Below are 14694 nucleotides of genomic sequence, written 5' to 3' on the forward strand. Positions count from 1 at the left end.
TATATACTGATCTACTTGTTGATATTCATTTTTCAAAGAGCTTGGCATTGCAAAATCCATTTTTGAATATTTGGTAAGAGGTTGATCTTGAGTGTGCATATATATATATTGAATCATTTTGATAAGATTATCACTTGAGAAAAACTTTCGTTATTGATTAAATACTTTTGATTCAAGTGAGTTTTCATTCAAAGACTTGATATTTTTAATATTACAAATCTACTTATTTGAATATCTTTAGTGTTTATAATGATATATTATTGAGGGATATTTTCTAAAATATATTACATTAGGTTTTTGATCTTTGGAATACATATCGTATATATTTGCATATTACAAAGATCGTGGTGTGATTGAACATTTGAAAGAAAGTTTTTTAATTTAGATCTTTACAATATTCAAGACAAACTTTTTAACAATATCATATTTGATATTTGACCATCTTGTCTTCAAAGCTATTACTCATACAAACATTTTGGAAGATTTGATAAAAGAGAAATTAGTTGAAGCATATATTCATTCAACAATTGTATCATTTCATACATTCTGAGCTTCAAATTTCATCATATGATTATATATTAGGAATTTCAATTGTACTTACTAGCTTTGTTAGAAGCAACATTAAGTGTTTTGCAGATTTCACATTTTATTGTAATCACAGTTCAGGCTATGAACCAGGTTTGAGGAGAGAGCTGTATCTCTTGTAAGCAGCGGATTAGGAGGAAGTTGTACCTCTTGTGAGCAGAAGATTGTAAGGGAAGCTCCGTCCCAATTTAAGGAGCAGGAATTATAGTGAAATCCTTGAGTGGGTTGCTCAAGGCGAGGATGTAGACCGGGTTAGCCGAATCTCGTAAAAATTGTGTTTGCATTCTCTCTTCCCTTATCTTTTTAATTTCCGCAACGCACTTCATTACTTACATTGCATGTATGTATGTTGAATAACCTCCCACGAACTTGATAAGTAAGTTGTTAAATATAGAAAGAGGGATTAATTGGTAAATAAGTTTGAAAGAATTTAAATTACCCAATTCACCCCCTCTTGGGATTACATCTAAATCAACATTTGGTATCAGAGCGGGTGTACATAGACTTAATAGTTTATTTGTAAAAAGATCACATGACACACATCGGTGTAACTCCATTTAGTGAGGGACACTCATCCACTAGACCACCAATTTTTTGTGGTGTAAACGTAGGATGAGCATACACCTGTTAAATATAGATTGGAAGGTATGGAAAATAGTCTCTAAAGGAAATCGTGTTCCCATGAAAGTAATTGATAAGGTAAACGTACCTAAAGCTGAAGAAGAGTTTACAGAGGAAGACTAGAAATCAGTGCAAATAAATGCTACTACGATGAACTTGCTTTTTTGTGCATTAGATATAAATCAATTTAATAGGGTAATGACATGTAACTCAGATAAAGAAATTTGGGAAAAATTAGAAGTTACGTATGAAGGCACTAAGAAAGTAAAAGACAGTAGAATAGACATGCTCACTGGTGAATATGAAGCATTTAAAATGACTGCTGATGAATTTGTTTAATCCATGTACACTAGATTCACACACATCACAAATTCGTTAAATGCTCTTGGAAAAACATACCCTACTTATGAGTTGATTAGGAAAATACTCAGGGGACTACCTCCAGTGTGGGAAGCAAAAGTTACGGCAATAGAAGAAGGGAGAAATCTCAAGGAGATGTCCGTTGACGAACTCATTGGATCTCTCATCACCTATGAGCTTGCAATAAATGAGAGAAAAAGTGAGCAGAATAAGGCAAAGAAAATTACAGCACTTAAGGCATCGTCAAACTACTCTAGTGAAGAAAGTGATTCAAAATCAAATGACGACATGGCCTTGCTAACTAAGAAGTTCAGGAAGTACTTGAAGAAGAATAAGAAGTTCAACAGAAAATTTCGGAACTCAAAATCAGAAAGAGGAGAGTCAAGCATGAAGAAAAAGAAGGAAGATCCACCAACATGCTACAACTGCAGAGAGGTTGGACACCTCAAGCCTAAGTGTCCCAAACTAATGAAAGCCTCCAAGAAAAAGAAGAAGACACTAAAAGTCAATTGGGATACGCACAACACAAGCTATTCAGAAATTGAAACCAGTGATGATGAGATTTCCAATCTGTGTCTAATGGCACATGATGACCTTGAAGTACAATCATTATTCTCATCATCTTCTTATTATTCTAGTGATTCTGAAAATGAGAATGACATGCTTTCATATGATGAACTGAAATAAGAATATTTGTACTTTGTTACAATGCTTGAGAAGAAAACTAAGAAAATTTATGATTTGAAAAATAAAGTCAAAGAGCTTTCAAGTTTAGTTTAACGCCAAAATGAATCTCATGCATCTCTCATAAAAGACAAAAAATTGAAAATTGAGGAGTTAGATAAGAATTTGAAAGATATATATATGATATTATTCGTAAATTTACTGAAGGACAAAATAATTTTGGGAAGCTCCTAGGAGCTCAAAGAGATTCCCTAGAAAAGGAAGGTCTTGGTTTTAATGGGAAAGAAAATCTAAAACAAAGACATCTTTATATGGGATATTTTGTAAGAGAGTCAAAATCATATGTTCCAACTAAAGACTATCATAGACATATTACATGCTTTAAATGTAAGAGATTGGGTTACATAAAATTTGACCGTCCTTTCAAAAATAAAGATGTCAAAATTAAGAAAGTATAGAAGGTCAAAGGAGAATCTAGCACTAACCCCCATGGACCCAAGAAAATCGAGGTACCAAAAGTAGTTGTCTGATTGTCTTTTGCAAATATGCATAAGATCATCATCCTCAAAAGACAGATGGTATATGGATAGCGGATGTTCATGTCACAGAGCACTACTCACTGGGTTCTATTGATTGTTCTAGTCTCTTTCAAAGATTTATCCTTCTTTTTCTTCTTTCTAGAATTTTTGCTCTCCCAAGGGCCATTCTCCTTCTTCTCTGCCCCTCCTTTAGGATTCTCTGCATTTTTATCCTGTGCAGCACCACGAGATTGATCTTGTCTGCTAACTTCCTTTTTAGCATATCCTAATTCAGCAAGAACAATAACAATAAGCTCCAATCTCGCGATTCGTTTGCATATCCCGACCGTTTTTCCGGTGAAATGAAAAAAAGAAAAAAAGCAAAAAAATAATAATTTCAAACAATATGGATAAAGATAAACCTCCCTAACGTTTTTGCAACTGGAGCTCCATTTACTCACCATGTCAGTAGTTTAGAGTCTCCAGTGTGCATGTTCCGCTCTCTCTCAGTTTCAAGAAGTGCTTTCTTTAACTTGTTGAGGAAGCCAACTCGTAGAGCCTTCAAGTATCTTCGCCTTTGCCACTCATCTTGGGTCCTCTCGTGACCTTGGGTTTTTTGGCCACTTCTACGGCTCTGGTTTCGGCGTCCTTATTCTGGCACCCGTGTTAGAATGCGGCTCGGTATATCTATGTTTTCTTTGATTTGCCAGTCAGGAGCTTTGCACTTCAGAGTGACTTCACAGCTCTCCACTCTCATCTCTGGTTTGATGTGCTAGTCCGTGTTGTCGCCTCCGTCTCTTCTTCGGCTCACTCGTATTGGGTCTGATCTACTGGTCAGACATTCGCGCTTCGGCTAGGCCGTGTTTCGTCACTCATTCTCAAAGACAGTTGATCTCTTGGAGTTTCTTGATTTTTAAATGAAATTTTTACAATATTTTCCCTCATTTTGGCCATATTTTTTGTCTTCACTTTGCAGCAATTTTCATCTTCGCCGGCACGTCTCGCTTGCTCTATGCATTGGCATCTTCTCCTACGAATCATCTCCATTGCTGTTGCCTTCTCTGCTATTGTCATGCTTCACATTAATGGAGTTTTTTTTTTTTTCATCATCTTTTTACCTCAAGATGACCATGTGAAATCTTTCTTCACCATTTCCATCTTGAGGGGGCGTATTAGAATTGTTAATTTTGTTGTTAATCTGTTAATTAGTTTAATTGTTAATTTGTTAGTTATTATTTTAGTTGTATTTTTCATTTCATATACTAATACAAATACTAGTATAAATACCACTATAAAGATAACATTTGTAATCAATTCTAGAATAATATAATTTTATTTATTATAACAAGTGTTTCTACTAAATATTGGGAAATATCTTCATTAAAAAAAAAAAAAAAAAGCTACAATAAACTATGTTTCAAATGGTGTCTCCCACAATGTACCCAAAATGTTCATTGACAATTAATTGAAATTTGGTTTAGGAGCTATAAAAGAGCCCATAGGCTGAGGGGCCAACAAAACTTCCTCCTTATTCTCAAGTTACGTCAGATTAATTGCATTAAAAGATTTAATCTGCTATGATTTGTCAAACTGGCAATAAATAGAATACCACATAGATTATTGTCCAGTTTGAATCAAAAATTTTGTTTAAAAAAAATTAAAAAAAAAAATCATTTTCTTCTATATTTTCCCTTTATATCAAATATCATTTAAAATAAAAATTATTCTAATATAATTAAAAATTAAGAAAAAACAAAAAGTTAAGGATGTGTAAAACTAAAGTTTGGTTTATTGATATAGTATATTTTTTATTTTCAATCTCACTTTTCTTGGTAACCAAACATGAAAAAGTGGAATCCTTCTTATTTTTCTTTTTCTTTTTTTTAAATATTTTCTAAGTTCCAAACTGACCGTATAAGTTTCAATTTTATTTTATTTTTTTGATTGTTGATAATCAAGAACTAGATATGACACTACTTTTATTATTAATGTGCTATTTCAAGTGAATGGTGACATTTAATTCCATTACTAATGCATATCATTTCAAAACCATGGACCCTCATGTCTATACACTCAATTATTCCCCATAAAATAGTGTAAATCAGTTGTGAGCATAGATCTATTTGCACTAAATTGTGGAAGTCATGAAGTCTCTTTTTGAGTGGGCTTTGGATCAGTATAGTAACTATGCCTTCTTAACCCAATGAGTCCCCATGTTGAGTTTGAACAAACAAAATGTACTTCCAATTAGTCTCACAACCAGTAAAAAAGAAGCCAAAAGTCAAATGGTAGATCAAGATTTTCTTCTTTCTTCTTTCTTTTTTTAAGAAAATATATAGTATTCACTGGAAAAATATTTTAAGTTGAGCATAATCAGTACAAATTATAAACAAAAATAAAATTACAGATAGTTTTTTTAAAAAAATTATAATTATTGTACTATAATTTATAAACTGAAGCACATGATCTGTCATCATAAAATCAAAAATTTGCCACTACTTCGATGCAATTGGTACTCATTGTTCAATCTGTAGGATTCGACAGCTAATTATAACTTCTAATAAATTGAATATTAAACCAACTTTTTATGAACGAAACCCAATATCAATCGATTAGAGTAAGGAAATTAATCAAGAAAATGATTCAATCTATCTATCTATTAATTTATCTCTACTTCAATCTTTTGATATCTATATATATATATATATATATATATATATAGACAATTAAATTAATAATTGAAAACTAATCATATATACTATGTAACAGTTTTATAAATAAATCACATAATAAAATGAAAATCATTATATTAATTTATTATAATCATGCAATTAAACTTCTGTTATAAAATAGTAAAACAATTTTCATTAAAATGAGATTGTCTTTGAAAATCACTCAAAATGTTGAATCACAATTTGCAGTTAGACTAACAATATCTGCAAATGCTGCTATAACAATAGTCAAAATTACAAGTTTTATCTCAAATCTCTTTCTTTTTATTGTTCTAAAACCGACAATAATGGTCAATCCAATAAAATCACTAAGTTCGCTTGAACAAATAAATCTATTTATACAATATTTTGCTAGTTAAACATATGGATCAGTGAATCTCACAAACATGGGTTTCATTTTACTGTACATCTGGTATGTAAGAATGGAATGAAATTAGAGAGATTTGAATTAAATTTATAACTTGAGTTAGTTATATTTTTTATTCATTTTTTTTTTTTTCCGTTCCTCCACTATTTCATTTGATTTTGCAAACCAAATATACCACTAGTGTATTAATGGAATACCACTTAAATACGTTTCTTTAGAAGTCATAAGAGAGGGTCAACAATTAATATGTTATTTGCATCATTCGTCAGCAATCACTTTGGCTCTCCTACATTGCATTTGCAACCCCCTACTCCTACTCTACTCCACCTTAAATTAACTAATGAACTAATTACACTTGAGAGAGAGAGAGAGAGAGAGAGAGAGAGAGAGAGAGTGGACACAGTTTATTCTAGGAATATACCCATGCATATATGCAGATAAAGAGGGAGAGATGAGAGATAGATTTCTCATTGAGGCACTCATGCTTCAAGTGCCCATGTGATTTTCAACTCCCAATTCAATACCAATCATCCATTGTTCCCTCCCACCCACTGCAAAACCCTTACTCTCTCTTTAGCCGCACCAAATGCACTGCACTGCTCAATCTTCAGTGCATTTGCTTCTGCTGCAGCTTGCTGCATGCTATGTATCATATCACACAGATATATATATATATATATGTATGTATATATATATATATGTATGTATATATATATATGTATGTATGCATATGCATTAACGCACTTGCCCACCCCCCTTTCAATTAATTTAACATATATATATATATATATATATATATATATATATATATATATAAAGCCAAGCCTACCACTTTCATTCAGCCAACCTGCAGCCTTCCCTATCGTCCCCCACCACCATGCAGTTTGCATTGGGAAACGATACAATTAAAGAAGGCCATATGTCTCATCTATCTCCCAATCTAATTAATTTGCACTACCTATACACCACGTATATCCCAACATCAAGTAGTTTTTAGAAGGTCGTTCATGTTAGGTATGAGATTGTGGAAAGATGTGTAATAAGACATAAAGAGTTATCTTTCTCTATTCAAATACTTAAATTTGAATTTATGTTTTTATATAAAATGTAATATCCAGTTATACTAAACTGCACTTAAATCCATTCAAATCTAAATCTAAATTTTGTAATTCTTATTGACAAATATAGCTAGCATACTAATGTATTAAATATGTTAGATCATGTATAAACCTTTAAAATGAGCTTTTAGAAGAAAATTGACACCGATTTTGAGCGAGGCATTTATTAATTCTGCTCGCTCATGATTTGGATCTTAAGTTGACCCTTGGACTTATAGAGTAGGCTTACTTATTGTAAGTGATCAAAATAGGTGATAGGATCACAAATTTAATATCTGTCGCAACGTCCCGGTGGAGCGAGGGTGTCACGGGGTGGGTGAAATAAAAAGTGGTTTTGATTTTCGTGAAGAAAAAAAATGGGTATTGGAGTCGCTACTAACCTTTTGAAATGCGGTTAGAACACGTGATTACCATCCAATTAAGGGTAGAATTGATTTGTGTTTCCCAAGCAGGGATTGAGAGTTCGGTTATGTGAGGGGAAGGTTCTTGCACCCCCTACATACCCATCCTACGAACGGTACCTAATTAATTAGAAAATTATCCCAAGTTAAATTTAATAACCTTTTTATTTTACTCCCTTTGAAGATTTACAAAACACTAATACACATGCAAATAATAAGCCATGCAAATATTATATACTTAATATAAGTATTCCCTCAAAACCGAGGCACGTAAGACTTAAGAAGCCCGTACCCACTTTTAAAATCATAGGGAATGAAAATTGAGAAACTATTTAACCAAAATAAACTCTGAAATTTTTTGAAATTTATGGGATTTTTCTAAGTATTAAATGATATATTGATATATATATATATATATATATATATATATTTGAAATCTTGGGAAGTTTTTGAACTAATTAGAGATGAAAAGTTTGCAAAAAAAATATTTTTCACCTCAAGAATAATTTTTCAATTTTTCTCTAATTTTTCAAAATTTTTCATAATGTTTCCCTATATTTCCCAAATTTTTAAATAGTTAAATAATATGATATAAAAAAAATAATTAAGAAAAATAATGAGAATCAACTCAAAAATATTTTTAAAATTTTCCTCTGATTTTTTTGATTTTTTTTTAATTTTGCCATACTTTTATGAATTTATAAATAAAATATAATTAATATAATACAAATAAATAAATAAACTGAATAATAATAATAATAATAACCGGTTCAGGCACGGTTCAGTGAGACAAACCGATTTGTGGAGGAATCGATCAAAGGAGGGGGTCAAATAGTCAAAGGGGTCAACTAGTTTAAGGCCAAGTCACGTGTCAGTGGCTGAGTAGATGGTCAAAAATGACTTGGATCGAATACGTGGCATCATCATGCCCATTGCCACAAAATGCCAATCGGACGGCTCTTGGGGAGCCACTTAGTGCTTGGTGTGTGTCGAGGTGGAGATGCCCCGCATCGATGACTGAGTGGAGGATCATGTGCGAGTGCAGATTGGCGACGTGGTTTGATCTTGGCCGTCGTGGAGAGATACAGATCAGATGGTTGGGATTAAGGCGCATTCGGATCTGTGACGTGGCTTGATCAGGAGCGTTGCTAGGAAACACAGATCGAACGATGGTTAAGGAACAACGTACGCCTCAACATAGGCAGATGTGGTGGAACCACGTGTCACACGCCAGTGGGGGATGGGAAGCGACGTGTCACGATCCTACGGTCTCGGGGTCAGAACATACTTAAACTAGATTTTTTCATTTTCTCTCATTTTTCATTCTTTCTCTCTTAAATCATTCTCTCTCTCTTCCTCTCTCCCTCTGTTCTCTCATTCTCTTTGAGGCTTTCGAAGCCCTAGGGTTTTCTAAGCCCCCCTGTAACTTTACTTCTCTCCGTCCTCAAGCTCTCACTCCTCTGCAACTCTCTAAAACCCTAGCTCCCTCTCCTCTCTCTCCAAGTCCCTTGCTATCCTGCGAAAACCCTATACTCATGCAACCCCTTCTCACTCTCTCACTTCTCTTTCAAGCTCTCTTCGAGCTCTTTCTCTCTCCCCTCTCAAAAAATGCTTTTTGCCCCCTAACCTACTACCTGATCTCATCCTCTCTCTGAAAGGTCCAAAACCTAACTGCTCTCGAATCTCAAACTCTCCCTCAAAGCAACACTCAAACTAAAACCCTAATTCCTTACTAAAATTCACTCTATTTTCTCGTTTGTCTCTCTTTCTCCCTTCATTCCTGTCTTAGGAAACCTAAATCTCCTCTGCAATCTCTCTTCTTCCTCTTTGTTCTCTTTCTAGCCTCATGATACACTAAAAAGCCTTGAAATTAAAATAGCTTTCCCAAGAGAGGGGAGGGTGAATTGGATTATTTAAAAATTTAATCTTTTTTTTACTTGTTACTTGTTTTAATGAAACAACAAGAAAGTAAATTAATCTTACGATCACAATCAAATCACACAACAAAGTACTGAAAAATTAAAAACATAATCCAACCAACCAAAGTATAAAAATCAAACAATCATTCCAGAATTGTATGCTTTTTGGTAGTAGCCCTGTAGTTGTTTGGAAACCATGCTTTGAGTGAAATTTATGTTACGCTTCTCTTAATCAAGATTTTCGCAAATTAACCAATGTACTCCCTTGTGGGTTTTCGAAAATGGTTGATTAAAGCGTACTTTCTAAAATCAAGAGTCTTATTTGAATATGGATTTTTAGCCATGCAACCTACACTTAGCATACACAAGAATATAGAGTGCAGAAAGTAAAGAAAAAGGAAGAGATAGAAACACCGAGATTTTACGTGGTTCGGCTTGTCCACAACCTACGTCCTCGCCTTTGGAAAACCACCAAAGGATTCTACTAGCTTAGTTTGTAACGACCTGCTTAATTTCCATGGTTTTTTTTTTTTTTTTACACTGTAACTGTAACTACCTCAAATAAAATATAACATAATAAATAAAATGGCCAACCCAAACCCATGGGTAATGGGCATACCTGTCAATCACAGTGGAAACCTAAGCTGCAGCAAGTATAAAATCTCAAACATCCATCCATAAAGTATAATATTAGAAACATAACACCAGAGTTTGCTATACCATCAAAATACTGTTTCTATATACAATCTCCAAAAGTCAAAATAACACTAGGATCATACAACAAAAACCTTCTGATCTTAGTTCAACGCTTACCCTTCTGGTAGGGAAGCTCCAATTACTCAACGGCGGCCTTGATCCGCCAGTCTCTCTAGGTTTCCTGAAAATCATTTAATGTTCGAGGGTGAGACACTTCTCAGTAAGGGAAAATAAACTAAATACAGCTGTGTGATAACATGAATATTTAAGGCACTTATACATATACAGTACATTTCATAACTTTATAAATATTCATCATATCATACTGGACAATCATGTACTTTCTTATTGGTTAATAAATCATAACATACATAAAACATCTGTTATAACTGTAATACTGAAAATATACTCAGGATAAATAGCCAGCTGATGTCATGTATTACACCCTATGACGGGTTGTGCAACCCGAAGGCGGGACTCGACAATGGCTGGCCGACTACTACCGAATCAAATATGTCTGTAAGTACGATAAGCCCACCACACCCTGGTCCGGACTGCCAGGTGAATGTCCACACTCTACTGAAAGCCACATCGACTATCCATCTCCCATCCCCTTATGGGATGGTTAGCACTAATTTGATCATAAACATCTTATCTATAAGCTACGGTACCGTGCTCCTGAACTGAACTAAACTAACATCCAGGTTCTAATAACATATAATATATGATATAATAGCGGCCTCGTGCTGATTATTTTCATAAATACGGCCTTGCGCCGAAATCATACATAAATACGGCCTCGCACCGAACTAATAAATATGACCTCGTGCTGAAAGCATAAATACGACCTTGCGCCGAAATCATAAATACGACCTCGCACTGAACATATTTGTCAAAATCATTGTAACATAACACATCTTTTCATAATACCTGAAAACATGCTTTGCTTGTAAAATCTTTCATATCATATTATATTTCACGTAAAATAATATTCATGCCACACATGTGTTGTATAAAATCATACTTCCAATTCTAAAATCATAATTTTCTGACATCTCATATATATAGATGCACATTTTTACATCATAGTAGTATTTTCTCAAACATACATTTCATCCGTAATACAAATATAACATATGCTTTTCTGAAAATAAATTTACTCATAATTAATAATAATTTGCATGGAAAATAACTGTTTTAGTTTATTCCCTTACCTAACTACTGAGAAAGGTCCTGAAATTTCCTGGTCTAACTCCTATAGGATTTCCTGATCAATACCCTGAAACTGAAAATTCCCAATATTAAACCTCAGTATTTTCGTGTGTATGTCATTTCCTATAACTATTACAAGACCAAATTTGGCTCAAAAAGTCTTACCTCAACTCAAGGATGATTTCCAACTTGCTTTCACCAACGATCCGTTCTGGTAGATTTGGAGAGAACTTCCTCAAGAGCATCGTGGTGACTTTGGATTGTCGATCCGGCGTAAATTTTGCCCAAAAATGATGTGAGAGAGAGAGAGAGAGGGCCGAAGGGGAGAGAGAGAAAGGAAAGCTTGCTTAATAATGAAGTAAAAATCCAGATTTTCTATATTTATAGAACTGGATTCGTCGACGAGCCACGTCATTCATCGACGAATCCTTCAATAATTTCGTCGACAAAATTCAGTCCTCGTCAACGAAATTTAGTCGGCTCAAAACCTTTCTCGGTATTTATTCGTCAACGAATCCCCTGTATTCATCGACGAGTCCCTAATGTTTTTCCTCCGTTTATTCCTTCCCAAGGTGCAATGTCATCGACGAAGTCGGCTTCTTCCTTCTGTTACTATTTCCATTTCCCTTCCTCTTTATGATTTAAATCTCATTAGAATTCGGGTTGTCACAGTAACAATTAACATGCTCTGATACCATAACATTAACCTAAGTAGCGAGAAGTAGAAATCAAATAAACATATCTATACATAATTATATACAATACCAATACAATACCAGAGTACTAACATGTTTCCCAAAATATGCACATATATCTGTTTCCCAAAAGTACCCTCAACTATGCTGGGATATACAAAAATCCTCCACAAATATACTCACTATCTACTGATAGGGCAGTACAGTGGCTCCTCTATCTGTGAGCCTGGTCTGCTCGCCTACCTGAATCACCTGAAAAATGATTCAACACTGGATGAGCCAACGCTCAATAAGACAAAATATGCTATTACTAGTGTGTGACAAATGAGTTACAGTATTATGAAAATATATTTTCATATAAACACGTATAACTGAATATGTAAATACAATATAAGTAATAAAATTCACCCCCTTTCCATGTTGCTTAACATAGCAGTATCGTAGGTTACTATTCAAAATACTTATATTATACATAAGTATGTTCCCTGATTCTGTAAATCTGTACATATGTAATAGTAACTGAAAACTTTCCCTGTGGATAACTGTGTGTCATGATTTAACCCCTCATGACAGGGTTGTGCGGCCCGTAGGCGGGATTTACCCTGGTTGACCAACTAGGAATAAATCACTATACTACATCGGTCTGATCTGCCCACCTCAACCCATATCTGATGGGGAGCCTATCCACGTCAAAGGCCTAGGTGATCGACCTACTACCACGTATTATCTAAATAAGTGGTTACACTCATAACATAACATAATATCTGTAGCAATGGTACCGTGCTCTGTAACTACATAGTCCAACAGGGTCTGATACTATATATTATATCTCTATATACAACTATATAATTTACCATGATTCTGAAATAACTGTAATAACCATGATGCTGCATATTGTAACTGTAATTCATACGTCATAATATTGAGAACTGTATAATCATAACACTGATAACTGTGTAATCATAGTACTGAAATTCATACAATCATGGTACTGAGATTCATATAATCATGGTACTAAAATTCGTATGATCATAGTACTGAAATTCATAAAATCATGATACTAAAGTTCAAAAAACATATCTCCATACTATACTTATATTCTCAAGTCATACCATACTTTAATACCTAATTTTCATAATTTAATACAGTGTATGATATCTTAAAAATACCTAACATAACATATATCCCTTACTTGACTACTGGAAAGCCCCTATGGTATACTGGCCTAACACCCGCAGGGCCTCCTACATAACACCCTGAAAACAACGTTTGTCAAAACAAAATATCAGTATTTCTTCGCCTACATCATTTCCTGTAACTGTCATAAGACCAAAAATGGACTAAAAGGCCTTACCCTGAATTTGGGATAAATTCCAACTCGATCCCACCGATGATCCGTCCTAGTAAACTTGAAGAGAACTCCGCCAGGAACGTCGTGGTGGCTTCAGATCTTCAATCCAGCGAGGAATAGGCCCAGAAATGAAGAGAGAAGTGAGATAGGGACGTAGAGAGAAAGGGAGAGGAGAGAGAGAGAGAGTGGCGTTGAAAATGGATAAAAATTTGGTTTTTAGCTATTTATAAGGCCAGATTCATCGATGAGACACATCACCTCATCGACGAATCCTTCAGTAAATTCGTTGACAAATCCCTGTATTCATCGACGAAATTTAAAGTAGCCTAAATCCACCTCTTAGTATTTTATCGTCGATGAACCCTTGTATTCGTCGACGAATTTCCTTATGCACTTATCGACGAACCCCTGTATTTGTCGATGAATTCTGGCAATTTCTTGAAATTATTATATTCTCTACTGCCTCCTTCTGTTCCTATTTCCATTTTCCTCCCTCTTTATTATTAAAACACTATTATTCTTTGGGTCACTACATAGTTCCTTTACCGGGCGGAACAAGTCCTTTACAACCACTCCTTCAAGTAGGCTAGAGCTTGCCTCTCCAAACGATATTCCTTTGTTCGTTCAACGATCCAACAAGCCTAGAATTGTCCAATAACTACAAGAGAAACAGCAAGTAAATGTGTACAAAGGGTGCTCACGCATAGAGCTGATTAGTACATTTTAAATCTATATACTTCAGAATTTAAATATCAAATATGAAATACAATTCAAAGCACAAGGTTAGAATTCACCAAGTCCCTTTTTCTCTAGATCAGAAATTAGTATGTAGAACTCAATGATTGATGATCAATACTTTCAGAATATCAACACTTTTAGATTGCAAGTGGTTGAGCAAGTAGTGGCTATGAATGCAAGAGAGTTTAGAGCAAAATTTTCAATTCTTGATGTGTTTTGATTTGCAAAACCATGTATTTATAGGCCATCAAAAGTGTTTTCATGTTGCCCAACTTTACTTGGAGTATTTCCCAAGTTTTTAGAAATTTTGGGGCACAAGCAACTGATATTTAAAATTTAAAATATTTAAAAACTTTGCCCGTTTACAGTGTTCGATCGTCTGAAGTATCGAGGTCAGAAGACTGAAGTCCCTTAATGCTTTGAAAATATTAAGCTGGACACAGGGTCAGACGTTTGATCTTGGAGTTTAGACTTCTGAAGTTTCGGGTTCAGACGACTGAAGTCAGAGTTCAGTCTTCTGATATGCTTCTGCCAGTTTTTGTGTTTCACCAAAAAATATTCAGATGACTGAACTTAATCTTCGACCTTCTGAAGTAATTCTTTAGATGACTGAGCTTAAACTTCAGTTTTCTGAAGTTGACACTTCAGTCTTCTGAGGAGTAATTTTAGTCTTCTGAACAGTATAATTTTTGGTTTT

Source organism: Malania oleifera, chromosome 6 (assembly GCF_029873635.1).
Source record: "Malania oleifera isolate guangnan ecotype guangnan chromosome 6, ASM2987363v1, whole genome shotgun sequence".
Taxonomy (NCBI): domain Eukaryota; kingdom Viridiplantae; phylum Streptophyta; class Magnoliopsida; order Santalales; family Ximeniaceae; genus Malania; species Malania oleifera.